Source organism: Ochotona princeps, chromosome 2 (genome assembly GCF_030435755.1).
Source record: "Ochotona princeps isolate mOchPri1 chromosome 2, mOchPri1.hap1, whole genome shotgun sequence".
Taxonomy (NCBI): Eukaryota; Metazoa; Chordata; class Mammalia; order Lagomorpha; family Ochotonidae; genus Ochotona; species Ochotona princeps.
Genome location: NC_080833.1, coordinates 59,392,048 through 59,416,239, shown reverse-complemented (window position 1 = coordinate 59,416,239; position 24,192 = coordinate 59,392,048). Strand labels below are relative to the sequence as shown.

General features: G+C 36.8%; 1 protein-coding gene and 1 pseudogene across 1 annotated transcript in view; one reads left to right on the top strand and one right to left on the bottom strand.

The window, feature by feature from the left end:
- Positions 1–24,192, top strand: part of NEGR1 (neuronal growth regulator 1) — an 856,411-nt gene that overhangs the window by 696,553 nt on the left and 135,666 nt on the right. The window lies entirely within an intron of this gene.
- On the bottom strand, positions 11,219–11,443 carry LOC131479701 (U2 spliceosomal RNA; annotated as a pseudogene).

The window sequence follows — 24,192 nt, the reverse complement described above, 5'->3', positions numbered from 1 at the left end:
AGGCTCACCCTACTTGCTTGGTTGTGAGTCTCCAAGTGCTCTCATGCCCCCACCAGTGCCATTCTTGAATCCCCTGCAAGCCCGCACCCCAGCCCTAACAAGTCAGACTGCTTGCTCCTAGCCATGCTGGCATGAAAGGCAGTGGATCCACCCCCACCTCACTAGGCTTTTAGCAACACAATTTTCTTTATACTTAAATTGTGCATCCCTGGGAGACACTTACTGATAATGTTTTAATACTTTGAAGCCAATGGGAAAAACATATTATCCATCCATATAAAGCTTTCTAATCCTCATCTTAACATTATGAATGGTTTTCAAGCCCTTATTATTTGTCTTTTAACTGGGTTAGAGCTGTATAACAACTTGTTTTGAAAGATTTGGAATCACTTCTCTTTCACAACATATCCTTCTTGAATAAACTATAAAAGTGTTTTTTTCTTCAATGTTATTACTTATTTAAAGGAAGAAAATGGTGGTTTTTAGATTGCATACCTTGGGATATAAGATTAACATGTAATAATTTTTAAACTTTGGACTTTTTATCTATTCAGTTTGCCTCATTTCAAGTGATGCTGGGAACATATAAGTGACATGTGTTAAGATGACTCTTAACATTTTGAAGACTGCTAATTTTGAAAAGGAATTTGGAGAAATAGCAATTACAATATGTAGTCAATGTTTAGTGCTGAGAGAGCAAGTGATAAATATGAGTGATTGTAGCAATTCCAAGTGGCTGCAATGCAAAAGTACCCTTACTGAAGGTAAAGCAGATGCATTTGTATGGGAAGGAAGGTGGATCATCGCCATGTCCTGAATGGTCTGCGAGGAGGTGATTCTCTAACATGTTATAGAAACACCTTTTCACATGTTGTTGATAGCACTTAAAATGTGGACAACAAAAGGGTGAAATGAAAGTACTAGTGTAGTGTCTTGATGGCACCCGAAAGATAACCCAAGACTTAGCTTAAGATTCCTGTTAGTCTGTATTTTGATAATTCTACCACTTCTGCCACTCCTAAGACACATAGATCTGTTGATCACAGCCTCTTAGAAAATTGAACATACTTGTGCCAACTTTTACCAAAAGAGACAATGATTTCTTCACTTCTTTGATCTATAATGCTAATTAAATAGTAAGAAAAGTAATACTAAACTATAAACGTGATCTTTAACCTTTTATAATACATCGTTCATTAATGTTTTTCTAGCACGACTGATCTGTTCACTCATTTATACCCAAAGCTTTTTGTCCTGTTTCCTTCATATCATACAGCCTGATTTAGAAAGCACTATCCAGACCCATAGGAACAAAATCCATCTCTGAGTAATGTAATAAAGTTAAATTCTCTTGAAGGAATGCAAAGCGAGCTCCCCAAATAGATTTATAACACTTTGTCTCCTGATTAGACAAATAAATGTCTGATTAGTAATGCAGTGACAACATCTGATTAATAAATAGTATTCTTGTTTTCCAGGAAAAGAGCGTAAAAGACAGTTTACCAATTTACTTGTTGTACTCAACTACTGAATTATTTGTCAAGATATATATGCACATACATACATACACACACATCTATATATATTTATCAAGTTATACATGAATGTATATGAATGTTTACTCCACTAGTTTATAGATATGAGAAAAGGTATCAGGAGAGAAATATAACACTTCTATTCTGCATTGCTCATGTAAGATTGGATTTCATACCTAGACTCAGTTAAAGAAAGTTGAAAGACAGAATGGGTGTTATATCTAGGCACAGATAACCATGACTTTGGGAGTTCAGGCAGTGTGTTGGCACCAGAAGAAGAATAGCTCCAAGCAAGTATTCTGCTGATGTGATTCAGAATTATTATCTTCATATAGAAAGGACTGCATTGTTAGCCTTTGTGGTTTAACAATAGTTGAATTCAATGGAAGATAGGCCTAGATGTTAACAGTTTTGAAAACTATGTTATATTGTTGTCATTTTCATTGTTTGTAAAGAAGAGAAAAGCAAAGTGACTAACTTAGAGGACGGTTTCAAGCTAGAAACAGGGCTGATTACCACTTGGAGAACAAAAAGGAAAAAAATAGAGAGCCCATTATAATGCTTGGAGATGATTTAGCAGAGTGTATCACTGTGTATCTCTGTGTGCAGATACATTAAAAATCATCCTATATTGATTTCAGTTCTTCCCTCACTACTATTATGCATATTGATTGCAACCTAACCATTATTCTAAAAGACCAAGAGCTATGTAGTCATCTGAGTAATAGTTTGTGATTCCCACTGCTTAGGGGCTTAGTTGTTGCTCCCTCATTATTGATGCATTTTTGAGAATTGCAGCCATGTGATAGGCATTTTCATAGATCCTTGAAATCTTAATATCTACAGTGAGAGTTGATAAATAAACCTAAGTTGTTTTGTTTACATTCTATTTCATCACGAAAGTTCTACTAAGCCAAAGGGCTAGAGACACCCCACCATAACAGCAGAAGTGTTCCAAACAATAATACATTTCTATTCATTAATATTAAAATTCCACTGAAAGTACTAAAACATTGCAAAGAATTAATTTATGTAAAGAACATTGTAGGTACCTTTTCTAAATAGTTTGTGCTAGTAATGAGTAGGAACAGTTGCAATAGACAAAATCCAAAATAATAATGATTTAAATATGACTTAACACATGTTTTTCCTCATCTGGTTCTTACAATAGCTAATTCATGGCCACAAGATCAAGGCTATATCAAAATCATGGGCTGTTTCTATAGGTTTATTCTATCATTTCCCAGGGCATTTCAAGGTTCAACATTGCCACTTGAGTTCAAAATCTCATGTTTACTTTAGGTTGCAGAAAAGCTGAAAGAAAAATAAACAGAGAGGGCCTAGCACCATAGCCTACTGGCTAAAGTCCTTGCCTTGCATGCACTAGATCCTATATGGGTGCCAGTTTGTGTCCTGGCTGCTCCACTTCCCTTCCTGTTCCCTCCTTGTGGCCTGGGAAAGCAATATAGGATGGCTCAAGACCTTGGGACCCTGCAGCCACATGGGAGACCCAGAAGAAGCTCCTGGCTCCTGGCTTCAGATCGGCTCAGCTCTAGCTGTTGTGTCACTTAGAGAGTGACTCAGCAGATGGAAGGTCTTTCCTCTCTGTATCTCCTTCTCTATGTAAATCTGGCTTTACAATAAAACTAAATGTATATTTAAAAAAGAGAGAGAACAAGTAGGATAGGGAAAAGAGAGATGCATAAGAAAAAGAAAGGAATGCCTCATACCATCTTTTTATAAATAATTATTCACAACTGTGTATATCACTTATAGTTGTGCTGTACTTGTCTTTCACATGTCCAGAGGTAACTGCAAGGCCACTGGGAAATGTTGTTCTTTGGTAGTTTTCTTCCGTGTTCTCCTTGCCAAACCGTGATTGCTTTGTTATAGGGAGAGTACAGAGTACATATTTAAGCACAACTAGTATTCTTTACCACAATCTAACTCCTTGTGACTCAAATATCCAGGTATGCCTTTCCTCCCACATGCTGAACCCACTCATGGGGAAAACAAGACTCACCCAGATGCTGGATCTCACTGCAACCCAGGCTGTCTGTCTGAATCACAGTATTTTCTATCAGTTTCAATGTGATATGTTGTGGTCGAATGTCTTGGGGTTAAAACCAATGCTTTCTACCGAACACAAACTCAGAATTTGAAGGCAGAATACCAATCAGAACACTGCAATAGTGTTCCCATTCTACAAAGAAGTAAAAATGAAAGCCAGAAACCACCTCTGTGGAGCAAGGGCCGATCCTTCCAGTTGGCAGGGTCAGGGTTCCCTTTGCCAGCAGTATGTTTCTTAGATAACTCACTGGGCAAGCACTTAACACTGTACCCTGGGAAGAACTCCCAAGCCCATTGCTGTCTATTACTCTTGTCTTTGTTGTCTTAGAATTTATTTCCTGGATGAAATAATACATTACTACATCTGAAGAATGCATTGGGGGCTGAAGAGCTTTGAGATCCACCATGCACTGGTGCAGCTTGGGGACACAGAAGTCTGTTTTAACTTCAAATCCTTACACTACCACACTAGGCTTGCAGTTTCTATGAAGAAACAGTTTGCTGAAGAACTTAACAGACTTATAGTCCAGTTTATTTCATTTCTTGGAAACCTCATGGAAACTTTTGTTTTTGTTTTTGTAGGAATTTTTAGAATGATGGCTCAAATTTTTGCTTACTACCTTCATTGTTCTCAAACAGCAGCTAAATATGGGAGATCTGAAATGAGGGGTTTAACTGGAGGGACGGAAGATGTGTTCTAAGACTCCAGTGGTTACTTAGAGTCACACGTAGTTCAAACTGTTGCATAAATCATGTTGCTTCCAATATACCAGAGTCATCCGATTTCCATGTTTTATAGTTTGATGTCTCATTGTCTCACTAATCATGTGACTTTGATCAATATCTAATAATCAAGCTAAATATTGGTTACTGGTGTGCACACTGCAATGTTTAGATAATCAATATAAGATATTAAGTGACTGAGTAGTTGGTGAGTAGCCTATAAATGGAGAAACACATTGAACAAAGCGGTAGCTCATGTCTTGGTTGCACGGCAGTGAGATGGCATGCAGTTTCAGCATGGCACACAAAATAGTCTGCAACTTAAAACCTCTGGGTTATTTCTAGGGTTTTCCATTTAATGTTTTGATATCATGATCAACTATGAGTAATAGAAACAATGGAAAGCAAACTATGTATGAGAGGGCCTATCTGTGCCTGAAATTTCAGACTGTCCATGGTAAGTACAGTCATGTTAAACTACTTTCTGTTGCCTTAGCTAGAGACAAAAATAGTGGCTTTTTCATTTTTACCACGTATAAATTATCAGATTTGTGATCAATTTTGATTAGAGACAGCTGTGCCATTAGCAGAGGTGGACTCCCTCTCGTATCTCAAAATCAGCCAGCCTTGTTGTGAATCCAGGTCTCGGAAAGTAGCATAACCCAGGCAGAACACATTAGCCTTCAGTACTCTGCTACTGGTGCCTCTTCCTCACAAATTATCTCATTGTAGATTTAGTATATTTATTAATATATTAGTATATTTAGAAATACTTAGAAAATATTTATATTAGCAGCTCAATAGATTTCCTTTCAATGTACCTACATTTTATAAAACCCTAAGAGAAAAAGTATTAGGAAATTACAAATTCTCCAGAGATAATCAAGATGATTCTAATACTTTCAATTAAGTGAGAAATTACATTCACCAAATGAGAGATTATGTGGGTCCGGAACATATGCCTCCTTTTAAATTTAGAATTAGAGTAGGTTAGGAGAAATAAAGTTTTCTATGAGATTTGTAAATCCCTTGGGGTAAAATGAAACTTAAAAAAAAATGGGTATTAAAGCTCCCAAAGGAAAAACAGTAACAAAGAATTTTCAGGCATATATGGTATTCTTAAGGAACTGACCATATGGAGACTCTCATTAGTTATCTTTTCCCTTCCTCTTCTGCACTCATTATATGCAAGGAGGAAATCATTCCAGAGGTAAGAGATGGTAATTATTCTTCAGCATAACTGGTTAAAAGTAAAGCCTAGATAGGTACTCACTTCTTCTAACACTTTTTGCAGCTGTGCTAAAAAAAGACTGCAGAAATCTGTCTCAGTAACTGTAAAGTGTCTGAGATTTTTCACCTTACTTTTAAGGTATGCTAACTTGCTACAGAGGCTGACAGAAAACACAGGACTTCTGGGTCAGAGATACAAGGCTCTTTTCCTCAAGACCGAAACAATAAGCAGAAAGATAGCATTTTGTAACAGTTTGCTGATCCCCAATTCCCAAAGGGGCAACAGGGATTTTTTAGACAGGTGCCTGTACAAGCAGTGGTTTCTGAAATAAGAGAACAAGGACATCTGGGAACCCAGTGTTTTATAACAGCCAGTAAGTGAGCCCGTTCTTTGCCTCCGAAAGCAACATGATTTTCTTCTAGATGAAATGGCTTGAGTAACAGCATGTCTTGTCATCCTTTTTTACTCCTGATGTTCCCAGCAAAACTCACAAAAAAACAAATGACGCATGAAGAAATATCTTCTGACAGTCTGTAGCGATGGAGAGAGAGAAGTGGTAGGGATATCCAGTCTGGAAAGAAAAGTCTGAAAATTTTCAAATTCTCCTACTTAGAACCAGGAAATGGTATACAAAAGACTGGAACTTAGGGAATCCAGATCAGAGGCTGACTGTGAAGACTCTTTCCCCAGGTTTTCAGGGTGCTGCTGGAGCACATTCCTGGGTCACATTCTTTAATTAGCAAGCCTTGCGGATAAGTCTGCTTGAGTCTCAGAAGGGTTTATGTAGGTCACCACTTCTAGGATGCAGACTTCTACTTCAAAGGCCCAAAGAGTCTTCCTAGACTGCTGTCTAGGACTTAACAGAACATGACAGAGTAACACTGAAAAAGAGACCACAACCTACTTTCTGAGTAGACCCTTGAAAACTAATTCACTGTTTCGTGATACAAAATTAACTCGGATTACAATAATCATATTGAAATGATCAGCCTATTTTTGTCCCTAAAATGAAGTTGGAGAAGAAAACAGGATGAAGGCAAAAGATATTGTATTAATTCATCATGAGAAATTGCTTTCTGCTAACAAAATACTTGACATTTCTAGGATCAGTCATTGTCTCCCGAAAGGCAGATCTGTGTAGGATGCCAAGTCAGAGTTAGAAGGATGCTTGGTAACCATGGACTCAGAGGGGAAATAACTAAATCCAATATTTAATGGCATTAATGTAGAATAAATATTGTTTATTCATGACCTACAAATGACACTTTCACCGGTGAAACAAAATGTGATTTTGGCTTTCTTTCTCTTTGTAATGCACATTGTATCTGCTTTTTATTCCGTTTTAACCAGACCTAGTTTTCCTTTATCTATGCAAGTGGCTGACCGCATTCCAGATCACTGCTTCCTTCTCCTTTTGCATAACATTAAGCGTAAAATAATCTATACCCATATTAAACAAATTCACACTATTCCTAAAACACACACATGTCACCAGGTGAGTTCATAGGCCTCAGTCTTTTGAAAACTGTCTACATGGCTTCCTGACCCAAGCTTCTCTGGAGCACTTTATTTGCCAATCCTAGAATTTACATGAAAGTCAATATGAACAAGCCAGTGTACTCTGTCATCTTTTTATGAGGTATTCATTGACTCCTCCACTACTGGTCCCTTTGAGGACTTAAGGAACCAGAAGCCAGGTACTAGTGTCATTTACTAGTGTCTAACACAATGAAATGTTTGGTCACACACATTTATTAACAGGTTTTGTTTCCGTGGCAATGACTCTAACATTGAGTAGGTTAATATGCTTATATATTTGCAAAAAGAAATATAGGAATGTATTGAAACATACTCATGAGTCTGTAATGGACTCTGTACCCCAGATATATACATCTGGCCCCTATACTGAAAATCAATGCTTAAGCAAGAGTCTACAGGGGCATAAAATATTCTAAATTTGTCAGTTTTTCTCAATGTTGCTTTCACATTAATAAGATATCTGTGAATATGTGGATTACAGGTGTTGAGTGTGTTGTCTACTTCTCAGAATAATGAAGATAAGCATGTGCTCTGGGTAGGTGCTCATGTAAGACATAGACACTTCGGAAATGACAGTAGTGATGGTGTGGTCTTGCTCTGAAGGGAAATTAGCCTTCCAGCTGTTGATTTGTCTTTTCTTTTGAAACAATTAGAACTTTACCCAATCTCAACAGCAAGCTTTCTACCTTTGTCTAGATTTGTAATGGGCATTTTCTGTAGTGCTGATTAAGTAAAAGGAATAGGGATCAGATAGGTCACCAATGCTTAGACAGCATGTTACAGTCTAAACTCTAATGAATTACTTGCAGCAGGGCTAAAAAAAAATAAAAAAAAAAAAGCATGTTTAAAACAAAGGCTAATACTCAGAGTTTGAAATAGTAAAGTTCCAAAGCATCATCTAAACATGGTATGAATTCACGTGCAAAGCACTGTATGTCACCCATACCCAATTCTACTAGCTATTTTATATTGTGTAAAAAATAGCTATGATGTGCAAAACAGTATTACTTTGTGCCACTTTTATATCTTTAACTAAAATATGGATTAAGAAAAGCATAGTTTGAAGATAATTGCTTTTGTATAATCATCTTACATTTACAATTTCAAGATTTCTTGTTGTTTTGCAGGTTTTTGCCAATTTGCTTAAATCAGATATTGATAATTGATTGGTCAATCATACAGAAAAATACTACTTATTTTTAAAAATAATGAGTCTATGATATCAACTCAGAAAATGATAAAAATCAGATGTGCTGCAGGGAATAATTGAAAATAATCTTACACTGATGAATAATATGGTGGCTTCTCTCATAAAAGTGCTTGATGAGGCTATAAACACATACAACTCCTTTACTTTAACTTTCAGAAACCTTTGATAAGTCTGTGCCAAAATATATTCATGAATGAGAAGGAAGCAATGATAAAATGCTATTCATAAGCTAAAATGTGTCCTACTTTCTAATATGAATTCTACATAATAATATGAGCACTTAACCCACTAATCTATTATGTTTAATCAAGGTTCAAAATGAAAATCTCTCTTTACTTCTTGACACACTATCAGTTTATTTTGGCAGCTAACTAATATATCTAGAGTCAATGACAGACATCAGTAAATAGTGTCTTTTTGTCATTCTAAAAAGGCAAACAAATAAACCACACAAGCACAGCAGTGACAAGAAGCAATTACAAAGGCTTTGGACTAAGCTATCAAATGTAATGTAAATAATTTAATTCTCTATCTTTTCCTTTTGGTGAAAACCTATGCTCCTTTTCCTCTGTGGACAAAGATGATGTGTTTGATCAAATTTATTTGCTATGCTTTCATATATTTAACAAAAATGGTTAGCCAGAGACAGCCAGCAATGTTTCAGAAGATAACAGTAATAACAGAAAGTACACAGTATATAAAAATTTGTAAGTAGTATTTTGAAGGGAAAATGCTAGTGTGTAGCACAAAATAATTGTCAACTTGAAATAGGCCTTTATAAATACGAATTTTTATAACACAGTGCTCTCATATTGTATCTTATACCTGAAATAATACATTTCACTACTGGGCAATAGCCATGTATTATTTTCTATTTTATAAATGTAGGTAATCTAATTTCTTTTAAAGACACACAGATCCAGGATATTACTTCAACTAATGTGCCAGAGCTAGTGGAAAGGTATATTCAGATTCCCAGTGAGCTATAATTTCAGGTAGAGAGGAAAATTCAAAGTTTGTGTCAGTGGCATGTCTGTATAATATAGCTATTACTTTTCCCAAAAAAAACCATGTATAAAAATTCCCAAGCGTAATGTAAATAGATTCTTATTTTAATTTTTTTTTAACTTGAAAGAGTTACAGAGAAATAGAGAGGGAGGGAGATACAGAGAGAGAGAGATTTTCCACCTACTTGTTCACTCCCCAAATAGCCTTAACAGCCAGAACTGAGCCATTCTAAAGTTGGGAACCAGGAGCTTCTTCTAGGTATCCCATGTGGGTGCACAGGCCCAAGGTCTTGGATTATTCTCCACTGATTTTGCAGGCTGTAAGCAGGGAGCTGCATTGGAAGTGAATGAACTAGGACACAAACGGGTACCCACATGTTATGTTGATGTCACTGGCTGAGAATTAGAATGCTATGTCATTGCATCTGCCCCAACCACTTCCTACTTTAAAAGACAGAAAAAAAAAAAATTTGCATCTCCATCCTCTCCCTTTATATCATGAACATAATCATCCAGGGATGGTATTAGGAAGTGGGGGCTTTGGGAGGAAACTAGACGTGATAGGGAGTGAGTAGAATTGGAGCCCTCATAAATGGCAATAATGCTTTTGTGAAAGAGACATCGCCTCATCACTTCTGCCATAAGGGCATACCGCAGTAGCCCTCCATGAAGCAAGCAGGTGGCACTCACCACTGAATCGGCCAAGTCCATGATCTTGGACTTTATCTTACCTTAATCTTTCATGTCTGCATTTCCCACCTATTTTCCTCTTTCCTTTTTCTTCTTCTTCTTTAAATTTAATTTTATAACGACATGCTTTCATTATGCTTCGCAGATACAGGCTTCACATTGCATTAAATAAAGATATCAATACATGGCAAACAGGAAAACAAAACAAAATGAAAACCCTTCTATTCCTCAAGAGGATAAATAAAGACGGTAACAATACTTAGATATAGACATGTCATGCTTCCTCATGTAGATTAGTTTTTTTATATACTCTGTGTATTTGTTACCACGGATCAGTGAAAATATATGATCGTTGTCTCCTGGAGACTAGTATATTTCACTAAATGTAATGATTTTCAGTTGCATCCATTTTGTTACAAAAGACCAAATTTCATTCTTTTTGTTATGGCTGAGTAATATACCATGGTATGTGTATATACCATATTTTCTTTATCCAGTCATCTGTTAATGGACATCTTAGTTGATTTCATATCTTATCTGTTGTAAATTGTGCTCAATTAAAAATGGATATCAAATGGCTCTCTCATGCAATGATTTTATTTTGTTTGGGCAAATTTCCAGGAGAGGAATGGCTGGGTTGTAAATGACATCTTAATGTGACTATATAATTTCTTGTTTGCTTTGCTTTTAAGGAAACCAATATCAAGAGATTAATTAAGCATTCCAAATTTACAAAAGTTGCTTAACAGCATATGTGAAGCTAGAACTTTGTCTTATTAAAATGTACTGCCAGGCTAAGCACTAGAACTTTGTCTTATTAAATACAGGTTTTGCTACTCTGTAACAACCTCGAAAAGAAATACACAATGCCTGAGCAAGAAGGGAGATACTGGTGGGCATTGTGATGCTGGAGATTAAGTTGTCACTTGAGATTCTAACATCTCAAATCAAAGTCCCTGAATTCCAGTCCTGGCTGATTTTTGTTTGGTTGGTTTGGTTTTTGTTTGTTTTGATTTTTTTTTCCCAATCCAGGCTACCAATAACAGGAACCCTGGATAGGAACAGGTGATGGCTCAATTCCTTGATGGCAGCAAAGGAGATCACATGGAGGTTCTATTTCCTGGCTGCAACTGCGGAAGCCCTGACTGTTGTGGGTATTTTCAGATGGAAGGTTTTGCTATCTTTATGTGTCTCTTATTTTCAAATAAATATAAATCAATAGAAAAACCTCAAAAAGGAAGAGATGCACTGAGCTAATCAGTGAGATCACAGCTCAAATTGCTCAATTGAAAAAAAAAAAAAAAAAAGAATCCCTCAGCGGCTCCTCACCGGGGAACACTTCCCTTTCCATCTCCTTTGTCTATATGGACATATGGACACACTGTAGCTCTCTCCTGAAATACTACACTTGATCTTAGCCATAAGGCTGAGATGCCATCTCCTGAAATTACATGAATCAAGACCGATCATGTCAACTGTATATTTAGTGAAGGCAAGAATTGTATGGATTCCACTGAAATCGGGTTAAGTTTCAATAAATAAATATATGAATAAATAAATAAGTAAAGAAACGTTTAAAGTCTAAAGTAATACTGTAAGTTGTTACTGAATTCTCTCTTAAGGAGGCAAGAAAGATACCAAATTATTCCAACAGCATTAATAACTCATTTTATCTATTTCTCTCTAAAGTGCGGTTAGCCTCATATTACCTGTTCAAGTGTATTCTTTCTTCCCCAAGTTCAAACTGTTCTCGTTTTCTTTTCTTTTCTCCCTCCTGCCTTGTCTCACTGCCTTCCCCTTCACCACTAGACAAATATCTTTTCTTCATAAACAAATCTGTTCGCTATGTGAAGTGATTTGCTAATTTTATAAGATTCTAAAATTCATAATTACTTCTCATAACAGTTTCTATTCACAAGAAAGGAATCCTTAGCACTTAATAGCACATACACTTTATTTTTATAATTCTTAAAATTTCATTTTATATATATACACATATATGCACATAAGTGCACAAATATAAACACATATGCAAATATATGCACATAGTACATATGTATATACAAGTGTGTATATGTATATAATTTTATATATTCTTACACTTTTATTTTAAGGATTTCTTTACATCTACATTTATAAATGTTTTGTTTATCACTTAAAATTCAGTTTTCAGCCAGTGCTTATCCCAAACTAACTTCATTAACTGTTTAACTGGATAATCATGAACAAGTTACCTATTCTCCTCCTCTGATCATCTGTAACACACTATGAGCCTCCAAGGTTTCCAGCTAGTCCTGGATGCCAAGGCTTGACCTTGTTCCCCAGGTTTCTTTATGAGTCTCAATCTGTCATGGGCAAAAACATGGAGTCAATGGCATGCACCCTATGCATTTGATAGGCAGGATTTTTATTAGAATGTTTTATAAACCGAGGTAAAGAGCAGGCTTTCTGATACAGAGCATATATACTCCATCAAGGAAGACTAAGGAGGTTTCTAAGAAACCCATTTCAAAGGCAAGTAAATAAAATAACTTCCCTAATAAAAAAAACAAAGGAATACTCTAACTGACTGTAAACAAAGTAACTTTTCTGCTAATACACACTCTGATTAAGTTGATGGGATGGGTAGGCTGCCAACTTGTGTGTCTTCCATGTTGTGTACACTGCAGCTGTTGATTGTCTTAGTGCAGATTGCTCTAACAGTGCTATAGATTGGGTGGCTTATGGTTAACAAGTGAAATTTGTTTTGATAGTTTTGAAAGAGGAGAATACAAAGTCAGGGTATTAACATGTTCAGATTCTGCTGAGAGCTCTTTTCCAGATTACAGATTCTTGATTTCTTATTGGACCCTCACATGATAATAGAAATGGAGTAAAAAAACTTTTCCTAATACCATGATATTGAAGGCCTAGGTTTTAAATACATGATTTTGAGTGAACACAAACAATGAATACATATTGTATTAATATACTTTATTATTAGTTTAACAACAGTAGAAATCATTTAAAATATGAAATCTGAAATGAGTATCACACATGGAGCAGGTGTTTAGCTTAGTGATTAGAACATCAATATTTCATATTAGAATACTGCGTTCCACTCATAGCTCTGGTCGCAGCTTCTGATTCCAGCCTCCCACCAAGGCTTACGCTGGGAGGCTACAATGAGGCCCATGTGGTAGGCTTCCTGTCATTCATGTGAGAGACCTGGATTGTGCTCCTGGATCTCGACTGGCTCAGAAAGGCCCCAGATATGGGAGCATTTGAGGTGTAATCAACAGGTAGGAGTCAGCTTCCACCCCACTCTCTCTCTCCATCTGGTTTTTTAAATAAATAGACTTTAAAAAGTTAAAAGAAAAAACCTGAATATACGGCACAGAAAATTAAATTCCTTCATGTCTGCATTATGTAGAAATCAAGTAATAGTGAAAGCAGAGAAACAACTACATATAAATAATCATTACCAGAAAATTCAACTGTTCAAAAAAACCAGACTATTTAAAACAGATATTAAATTATAGGTGATAGAAAAGGCTTATCGATTTCTATATCATTTCTGCCATTTGCTGGAAGTATTATTTTTAGAACTGTCTTCCCTCAAGCTATTTTTCTAACACTCAACTACTACATTCATAGAAGAACCTATATAAAAAAACATTTTTGAAACTGCACAAAACTGCAATTCTTAATCAATTTTATCTCAAGAAGATAGTTTTGGAATGTGATGGAAATTGGGGGGAAAGTAGGAAAAATAAGATGTCTTAGGCCTACATTGCTCTAAATAAAATCGAAACATACTCTTTTTCCCAATTTCAATTTTTTCAACCATTCTGAAGGAATCAGACAGCTAGACTTCTGCTATAATCTGAATGCTTATCTCACCCCAAAATTCATATGATAAAATTCTAACCACCAAGGTGATACAAAGAGGAACCTAAGTATTTGGAGGCTGTTAGAATATACTTGGAATTTGTGTCCTGTTGAAAGTGCTCTGAGGAAGCTGGCTTACTCTTTTCACCTGCTGTTGGAAACTCAAGTTGTCAACTGTGGGAAACAGGCCGTTATTAGTCATTGAAGTCCCCTTGGACTTGCACTTTCAAGCATCCAGAATGGTGACTCATTTCATTTGTTTATATAACATCCCAGTCTGTGGTACTTTGTTATAGACACGTTGTGTGCTCCAAGACAATTCCTAATGCTTAATCCTTCAAAGCCATGCTTTACTGCACCCCATATCTATAGCAGTATCCATTAACAAAATTCCTTGTCATAGCAGATTGTCTCACATGTAAAATGTGAGTTGAAAAAGAGATGTGGGCCAAATATGATTTAGATTTGAGATATGGAAAAGAGAATATGACTAAACATTTTCTTTGCCTCAGATATGTCACATTGTGTTTTCTAGAACGGTCACAGCAGGAAGCTAAGGCTATAGCCTCCCAGGATCTTATCAGCTTTGTTAATGTAATGATGTGGTATCTACATGGGTGACAGGAGTTGCAACGGGACCGTGAAGTCCCGCTCCCCTATGATCATGTGTGTTCTGCAACCCATGCGTCATAGGAAAGGAAATGCAGAACTCTTCCTGCCTGCAGAAGTGTAGATCACCTGATTCATGCAATGGATGCAGGTATCTTGGAGGCACGGGAAAGAAGGCTGCTCCGGCACCAATGCACATCTTTTTTACCACTGTGCATTACTGCAGACTCCTGGCACCATTCCCTATGTGTGACGTTCTCTCAGTCTCTCTTCACTGTGAAAAGGTCCTCTCCCGTTCTGGCCTCTACCACAGTACTCTCCACACAGAAGCCTTATTCACTTTGTTTTCTAAGTGGCCCTTAATGACCAATTAAACTTGACTCGTATCAGTTAGAAAAGGGAATATATTGTGTCCTCTGCTATCAGGTAGATACTCCATTTTCTTAATTTTTTTCATTCTTTAGATGCTTCAAGGAAAGTAAAATGGAATAAAATATTTGTTTCTAAATTCAAATTAGTAAGAGTCTTGTATCAGTTATACTATGTTTTTACTGTTACGTCCCAGTGCTTTTTCATGTCTAGCCTCTTCTGTCTTCTTACGGTTAAGTAATAATCCACAAACTAACACCAACTAGTCGCATATGACTACTACTAGTTACTATATGGTCTCTGAGTTAAAATTGGCTTTATGATTTTAAATGGCTGAAAGAATCAAAAGGACAATATTTTTGAAATGGATTTTAAGTCTGAAAGTTAAGACATTTATGTTCCACATTAGAATGTCAGGTGTTGATTGCTAGCTGTGCATCCTGACCTCAGCTTCCTGTCATGGCATGTGAGAGAGCAGTGATAATGAAATGATTGGGTTTGTGCTAGCCATGTAGGCACCCTACATTGTGTTCCATTCTGCTAACTACAGACCAGCACACACCCACTACCATGCGGGTATTTGGGGAGAGAATTCCAGCAGATCAGATAGTTCTATCTCTCTCTGTCCTACTGCCACTCAGTTCAATTTTTAAAATACTAAACAAAAAGAATACTCTATGACAAATGAAATTCAAATTCAATTCAAATTTCAATGCCAGTAAGTGAAGTTTTGTTGAAGTTCAGTCTTGTCCATTTTGGCATGTGTTACCTATTGCAATTTACAACCTGAGCTGAAAAGTTGCTAAGAAAGCAATCTGGCCTGTGTAGTTAATAATGTTCATTATTTAGGACCTTATTGCAAAATGTGTGGGCCAGCTTTTACAATCATGCAATTAGTTTGGCTAGAGAGACCTGAGTTCAAATCCAGGTCTGATATTTTCTGACATGTGCCTTAATCTGAGTATATAATTCTTATCTCAGAGAATAGTGTTTCTAGAAATAAATGAGAAGGCAGACACGGAACACCACAATTACCTGATGTGGAATTATCTTCATTAAATGCTTTGGGAAAGATGGTGAGGAATTTCATTTCTAATTGCTACCTTCTCTATGCCTCTGTTTGCTTTATTTATAAAAGGCTAGAAATACTATAAAACACCAGATTATTAGAAAACAGTTTACTTCAAACAATGTAAATGTGGTCTCTCTCCCTCCCTCCCTCCCTTTTTTCCCTCCCTCCCTCCCTTTTTTCCCTCCCTCCCTAACTCCTTTATTTAATTAATTCATTTATTTAATTTTTTATTCTTTCTTTTCTTTCTTCTTTTTTTTCTTTTAAATGTGGTCTTTCATAGATTTGGAGCCAAATGTCCCTAGCCAAGGGTTAGTTGTTTCCAGAAGTTCTGAGATGGAAATAATTTCTGAGAGAATCTCCTGGCTTCTGGTGATTTCCGGCAATCCTTGTTTTGCTCTGGTCTATGAGAGCAGATCTCCGAATCTCCATCTCTGTCTTCATGTGGCCATCTTCACCTTGTGACAGAAATACCATTAAATTATGGCATATTGTTTTGATTTATGTGGATTTAAGAGAGCAAAAAAAACCTTCAAGTTATCCATAGTAAAGGAATTTTTGAAAGCATTAAACCATCTTATAAATCTCTTAAGGAGGGCACTCATGTCTATTTTATTTGCAGAATAGTCTTTTGCAGGTTTTTCTGGGTCTCTTGCCACCGCTATATTGTTGAATGCTTTCCCATATCTCCACCTTCCACTTCATCCATCACATTTATTTCATGTTCCTTTACTTCCTGCAGGCTTAAGTACTGTTTCTTTGCTCTTTACATGTTATGTACCTGGTAAAGCAATGGTAGAGTCAGCTGGCACTCTGTGTGTTTCTGTCTGCATGCCAGTGCTTGTTACTCTGTCCTATGTAGAGGGTCTGAGTTCTTGATGAGAAAATATGCTCTGCTTAGAGATCAACACAGCTTTGTCAATCAAAGGGAGAAACGCTTATTTTCCCTGCTAAGCAAAGAGCTTATTGCTGAAAAACACTAAGAACTGAAATTAAGTCTGTATACAAGAAATGACATGAATCATGAAAGTCTTAGCAAGGCTTAAGCTATTGTGTATACATACATAGGAGCACACACAAGCATACAAACTCCAGCTGATTGTTTTTCCCTTCTGTTTTCTTTTGAATATGGCGTAATTCTCCAGTAACCCCAAGCTAAGGATTAAGTCAAGTGGGATCTCTGTGGGATTGTGGTCCAACTCCATTTTGGGGTAGAATTCACAGGGAAGTTCAAAGGAGTAGAAACATGGCTTCCTCCTAGGAGATCCACAGGCGTGTCAGCTTTATCATCATTCTAGTCTATCCAATTACCTCTCAATAAATGGGTCATTGTCTAGTTTGGGAACACAATCTCAGTATGGCTTTCTCACCAAAAAGAGCAATGCAATATGTGTGTGATCCCTTAATGATTTTTAATTGTCAATTACTCTTAACTCCTCTTTGGAGGTATAAGATACATAGTAGAATTGTATGAGCTATAAAGCAGGAACTGGAAGCAGGAACTGCAAATAAGTGAGCCTGAGAGGTCTCAGGCTGTGAAGTGAAACTACCTCTAATTCCGTTTATAGCTCAGAGTCAATGATTATAAGATCTGTGAATTTCAGTTTCATCCTTGTGGGATATTTATAAACAATTTCTCATGTCCATATATGCTTTGTCGCCTTGACAAGTTTATGAAAACTACTGACATCCAAAGTTTTTTTTAATTTATTTATTATTTTTAACTCATTAATTACATTGTATTATGTGACACAGTTTCATAGGTACTTGGATTCTCCCCACCCCTCCCCAAACCTTCTCACCATGGTGGATTCCTCCACCTTGTTGCATAACCACAGTTCACGTTCAGTTGTGACATCCAAAGTTAATAAAGCATGAACCATGCACGTCGATGATTTTTTCATTGTTTTCAACTTTAAAGGAAATTTTGGTCAATTTTCTGAAATATGTGTAAGTATGTGTAGAGTATAATTTTTTTTTCTCATAAACAGTAACAGAGGAGAGGAGGAGAAAACAGGCTATATGGATAAAGGAGGCACTGGGTATGGAATTACAGAAAATCCAAAGCATTAAAGAAACAGCGTTTATGTTTCTGTTTCCTTGCTAATTATACCAAGATAAAAATATAAGAGGCAGAGTAGGGGAATAAAGTATGATTGTAGAGTCATACCACTGGATACATATTCTTGATTTACTAATTAATACTTTCATGATTCTGCCAGTATATCAGACCTGACGCTAAGTTCTCAAATTCTTAAATTTTTAGAGAAACTCTATTTGTGTTGATGAGTCTGTAAGAGAATACATGTACAAAGTTACCTCACAAGTTCGTGTAGGGACAGGAAACAGAATAAGCCGTTACTTGTGATTATAGCGTCCTCATATTAGAACACTGATTTGAGTCCTGGCTGTTCTACTTCCTATCGTCCTCTCAGGTAATGTGTTTGGAAGGCAGTAGATAATGGCCCAGGTGTTTGGGCCCCTACCACTCACATGGGAGATCTATATGGATTTCTAGGATCCTGGCTTTAGTTTGGCCCAGACCAGAGCATTGTGGTCATTTGGGGAGTGATACAGCAGTTGAAAGATTCATTCATATTCTCTCTCTCTCTCTCTCTCTCTCTCTCTCTTTCCCTCTCTCTCTCTATCTCCCTCTCTTTATAATAAATCCTTATTCAGAGAAAATTTTTGGACATAGAGGAAAATATTTTACATACTTGCACACTTTTTTCATCATATAATTTGGCCATGAACTTTTGAAAATGCAATTGAACATTCTTCACCATGGGACTAGTCATTCTAGACTAGCACTTCTCAAAGTTTAAAATACATGCAAGTAGCTTAGAATGTTGTTATAATTCCGTAGGTCTAAATAAAACATGAGCTTCTATAGTTCTGGTAATCTCTCAGACAACACTAAAGCTTTGAACAGTAGTGGCATTGGCATTTCACAAATGCAATCTTTAGACTTTTTTTTAAGTTTACAAGTTGAAGTAAATGTTTCCTTTAAATGCTGATTTTTTTCCTGATTAATATGCCTGTTCTGACTCACTCATCTGGCACCTATAGTCCGGACAGAGGACACCAACAGTGTATCATTTTCATGTCATCCTTTGCTGGGACAAGTTCCTAAAAAACTTCCACTGAGCACTGTAATTCTTTGTACTTCATCCACCACTACCAGTTCTCAGATGCTAACAATTATGGATTAAACTTTCAACCTCTTCTACACCAGAAAGTCAATGTTTCAAGCAAAACATTATTTCTTTGCATGTTTCTAACATCCACTGTTAACATATTTTAGCAACAACAACAAAAAACTGCCTCCTGTATTTCTCCACATTCATGATTTTAAACTCTTTTACTTCTCTAAAAGATATCACAGGCCTAGCAGCCATTTACTGGTCTTTCTAGTCCTTTCAGTCAATGATAAATGATAATTTCCTCTCCCTCTATATGATTGGAGCTTGGTTTGTAATTAAAGTATTGTGTGCATTTTGGATATTATTCTATAAAAATACTCTGTGGACTTTCTTTGAAGTAGATCATGGAGTCCAGGTGCAAAGCAGCTCACAAACATTGAAGAAAAAACTGACTGTTTTGTCTAGCAACATCTGTGGAAAAGCCATAGATTTGTCTTTCTGGAAGATTCAGTATCAAACAGACCTAGTAGAAAGCCCGAACACTTCTCTGATTATAATATAAAACGTGGTCTCTTTCTCTTATTCAAATGTGAAACACTAACTCTTAAAAATATGAAAATGTATCTTAATTCATTAGCACTGCCGTAAAAATAGACTTAAAAATAAATAGGCACAAAAAGGTATTGCTCATAGTTCTAAAGGCAAGGAATTCCAAAGTTGAAGTGTGATGTTTAGGTTACAGCACTCACTAGTAATTGAGGGAGAGCTAGAACAGGGTGTGGGCTGGGCAAGCCCTTGCCACAGTAGCTGCAGATGTACAGGAAAACTGGGGCTGTGTGCAGGTCAGACTGAGGTAGGCATCAGCACCTGCTGGCATGTACAAAAAACTTGGACTGGAAGCAGGCCTGGTGGGGTTGTTTGGGGGTGCCTAGACTAGGTCACAGCATCCGACGGTGTACGTGACAATCAGGCAGAACTAACCACACAGCTGCATCTACCAATATGTGCATTGGCTGGTGAAAGAGATGGACTAAACATGACCTGCACCAGCTGGAGCACAGAAAAGTTAAGTCTGAGGACTTCACAGGTGAGATTTATTTGGAAAATTCCACAACTACACCACTGGACTTAAACCCTGCCCTCAGGGAAAATCACAATACATTTAGTTCCAACCTTGGAGTATATGTATCAGGACTGGGCCTCCTGGTGGCTGATACTTGTGCAATAGACAGTATAGCCAGATACACACAAAAGACATGACAACCACTGTCCAAGCCACAAAGGGTGTTGAGTACCTCATCAAAAAATGGAAAGCAAAACAGATTAAACAGCCCTCTTGACCAGGCTTTGCAACACATTTCTGTGTTTATAAATCCACCCAAGTAGACCTGGTCAGCCAAATAAGCTTAGAAAGATTTCTCAACCCTGGTGAAAAGAAGTGTCTCAGAATTATCAAAACACTCAAATAATGTCCTCAAAACATGCTTCCTTGCATGGAGGTCTCTAAGGTGACATCAAGTGCTAGTCTCCATCTCCAGGTGCTGAAGCAGTGTGCCAGCAGGGAATCGCCCATTCTCCACCCCACCCTACCCACTTCCTGTGGATACAGGAGAAAAAACAAAAGCAAAGAACTGAGACATTCAGTTCGTCCACCTTCCTCTACACCTCAATCCTCCTCGTGCTAATCAGAAGCCCACATTGCAATGCATCCCTCTCAACTATGTAATCAATATTAAAAACAAAATAAAAATATTAAAAATAATGAATAAAATGCATACATCATGTAACGTTAAATCAGAGGAAATAATTTTGTTTTACCTCCAAAAACTAATTTCATTTGTTATTCTGTTATTATTTCCACGTTTTTTCTTTTCTGTAAAACAATTAAACACCCCTAACAGTTCTGTGTAATGTGCAAGAAATTACCCCATCGAATCATTGACCTTGTGACTTGCTTAAGTCAATGAAATAACACAAGTGATGAGCACCATCTTTGAGGAAAAGCTCCAAGAACTATTACTATTTCAGTCCTAGTCATCACTTCTGCCACTAGAATGTCATGAAGCAGGTAAATGATGTACCTTGAATCTGGATTTTGTTAGGTTGTAGGATTTTAGGTTCTAAAAGTTAAGGAAGTAAAGTAGAAAAGACTTTATTTTAGGGCAGCCAGAGTAGAGGATTGAGCTTGCTGAGACAGAATGTGTAGGTGATCTGATGCTAAGTTTCATTCTGCTTGAGCAACAGAGCCCCTTCTTTATGCACCTGTTGGTGGAGGTGCACCTGCATCCCTTGGGCCCAGACAAAATGGGTCGGCAATATGCAGAAAGGTTACCTGGAGAAGATAACAGTGCATTGTCTTGGCAGTTTAGAATGTCACATGAGCAAAACTATCCCATAAACATTCCACTCACCTTTAGATTATTTATCTGAGTTTAGGCTCATCAGGTTTTGGGGGTTCGTCTTCAGTGGCCTATAAGTTTCTAATAGTATTAGAAAAAATGATTCATTGAATGGAGAAAAACTATGATTGTCAGTCAACACATTAGTTTCATGTGCAAGAAATAAATTCTGTTTTTGGAATCACAGATATGTTCAGTATTACAGAGTGAACTAGGAAAACTGGGCCATATTGTTGCTTTTACTCATACTAATATTTTAATGGAAAAAAATGGAACTTATCAGCTATAGAGAAGAAAATGGACTAAATACTCATGTAATTTCCTAGAGAAGATTACTTATTTTTTAAATTGGAAATTCAGATTTACAGAGTGAAAGATCTCTCATCTGCTGGTTCTCTCCTTAGTGGTTGCAATGGCCGGAAGTAAGCCAATCCAAAGCCAGGAGCTTCTTCTGGGTCTCTCACGCAGGCACAAGGTCCCAAAGCTTTGCACGATCTTCCATTGCTTTTGCAGGCCACAAGCAGAGAACTGGATGGGAAATGGAGTAGCCCAGGACAGGAGCTGGCACCCATATGGGATCCCAGCTTTTGCAAGATGAGGATTTAGTCACTAGACAACAAAGATGAGCACGAGGAAAGATTCGTTTTTAGAGGTACAAACTTAAATAGTTATATTCTGTCATGTGCTTTATTAAAATGCATACTAGGAAAGGCGTAGATTTCATCATGATTCTAGTACTGTTTTGGTAAGGGTGCTCTTGAATATTAGGATGAAAATGAATGTGAGGTGGTATGGAAGAAAAAAAATAAGTATGTGATGGGGTAATGGTATGTGCTGTGGTATAATTGCTACCCTTGTTCTAGAAGGAATAAAGAAAAAGAAAAAAGAAAATAAAACTAATTCAGAAAATACTCAGACGAGAAAAACAAAAACTCTCCATAGTCTAGGATGAATCCATATACTCCAGTTCTTTGCAAAATAAAAAATAAAGAAAATTTAAGAGAACAGAGTAAGTTTTATTGAGTTTCTTTTATTTTCACTGTCATTATTACTGTTATTACATTGATAGTTATCTGTTAATAGTAGTAAACTGAGTCAAATGTTGGTAACTATATTGTCACTTTTAGGCTTTTCTGACACAGCATATAAGGAAGTTTAACAATTCCTCATGAATATGTCTTCATGCCTCCATCTCACGTTAGCATCCAAACCTATAGTGAAACAGATTGAAAAACTAAAAAGAAAAGTTTGTAATTTCTCACATTCAAAATGTGATTATTCTTGTTTTTCTAAACTCTGACAAATGTTCAACTTAGCAGTCTCCTACTTTTCAGTGCTTTTGAATGCTGTATGTTTACATATGCATGAAAGACATTGAAAGATTATTTTTTCATATTTTCTCTTTTTGAAGTAGACAAAATAGGTGCTAAAGGTAACCTAAGCTATCGGTTCAGCTCTAAGAACTCTAGAACTCAACAGGACTTGGTACACAGGGCACCTGTGCATGTGAGATTAGTGATTACCTATAGTTACTTGGATGTAAACCTTTATGATTGCCTATAGCTATTTGTATGTAAACCTTTATGAAGAAATAAAGACATAAAAAATTAGGACCCTAAATATTTCTATTTCAAATGACTACTTCTTTTAATAGCTGTTTGATTTTTACTACATAAAATCATCAAGATTATCTATTCAAATATGGTTTAAGATTGATATTTTGGGCATAGCACGGTAGCCTGGTGGCTACCGTCCTCACCTTGCATGCATTGGGATTCCATTGTGTCCCACCTGCTCCATTTCCCATCCAGCTCCTAGCTTGTGGCCTGGGAAAGCAGTAGAGGACAGCCCAAAGACTTTAGACTCTGCATCCGCACAGGAGAGCAGGAAGAGGCTCCTGGCTCCTGGCTTCCAGTTGGTTCAGCTCCAGCTGTTGGGCCACTTGGGAAGTGAATCAGCAGATGGAAGATCTTCCTCTCTGACTCGCCTCCTCTCTATGTATCTGACTTTCCATTAAAAAAATAAATATATCTCTTTTAAGAAGGATTGATATTTTATAAGTTCAACTGAGTATGTAATCTTATCCAGTTCAGTAAATCTCTTCATCTTTAAGAAATATAAACAATGGAATTAATGAATTCAAGAATATAAATTCCTGTTTGGTAGTGTGATTATTTATGTACTTTATCACCCAAATAGGGAAATTTTTGAAGTAAACATTGGCTTTGTTAAAGTCCAAAGCTTTGGGTCATTGTCCACTGCCTTTCCAGTCCATAAGCAGGGAGCATGAGGGAAAGCGGAGCAGTCAGGACACAAACCAATGCCTGAATGGGATGCCAGCACTTGGAAGTAGGGGATTAGCCAGCAGAGTCAACATGCCAACCCCTCAATAAAATTCCCTATAGATAAATACAATATATTTTCTTTCGTGAAGCTTTTGAGAATTTTGCCCTTGGGGCTAGCCTTCAGAAATCTAGAAGACAAAATTTCAGGAAATCTTTTCAGCTCATCAAAGAAGATTACAGATATCCTATTAACCTGTGTATCTGTTCTCATTTAATAGCTTTAGAATTTTTGCTGATCCTCCATGAAGTGCAACATATTCAGTCATGAGGCAAAAAATGTTGAGTTTAAAAATTAACTGTAAATATCAAAACAATACCCAGTGTGATCTGTTGTAAAGAAAATTAAGATTTGCAGTCTCTTTGGAGCTGAAATAAGCCATTTG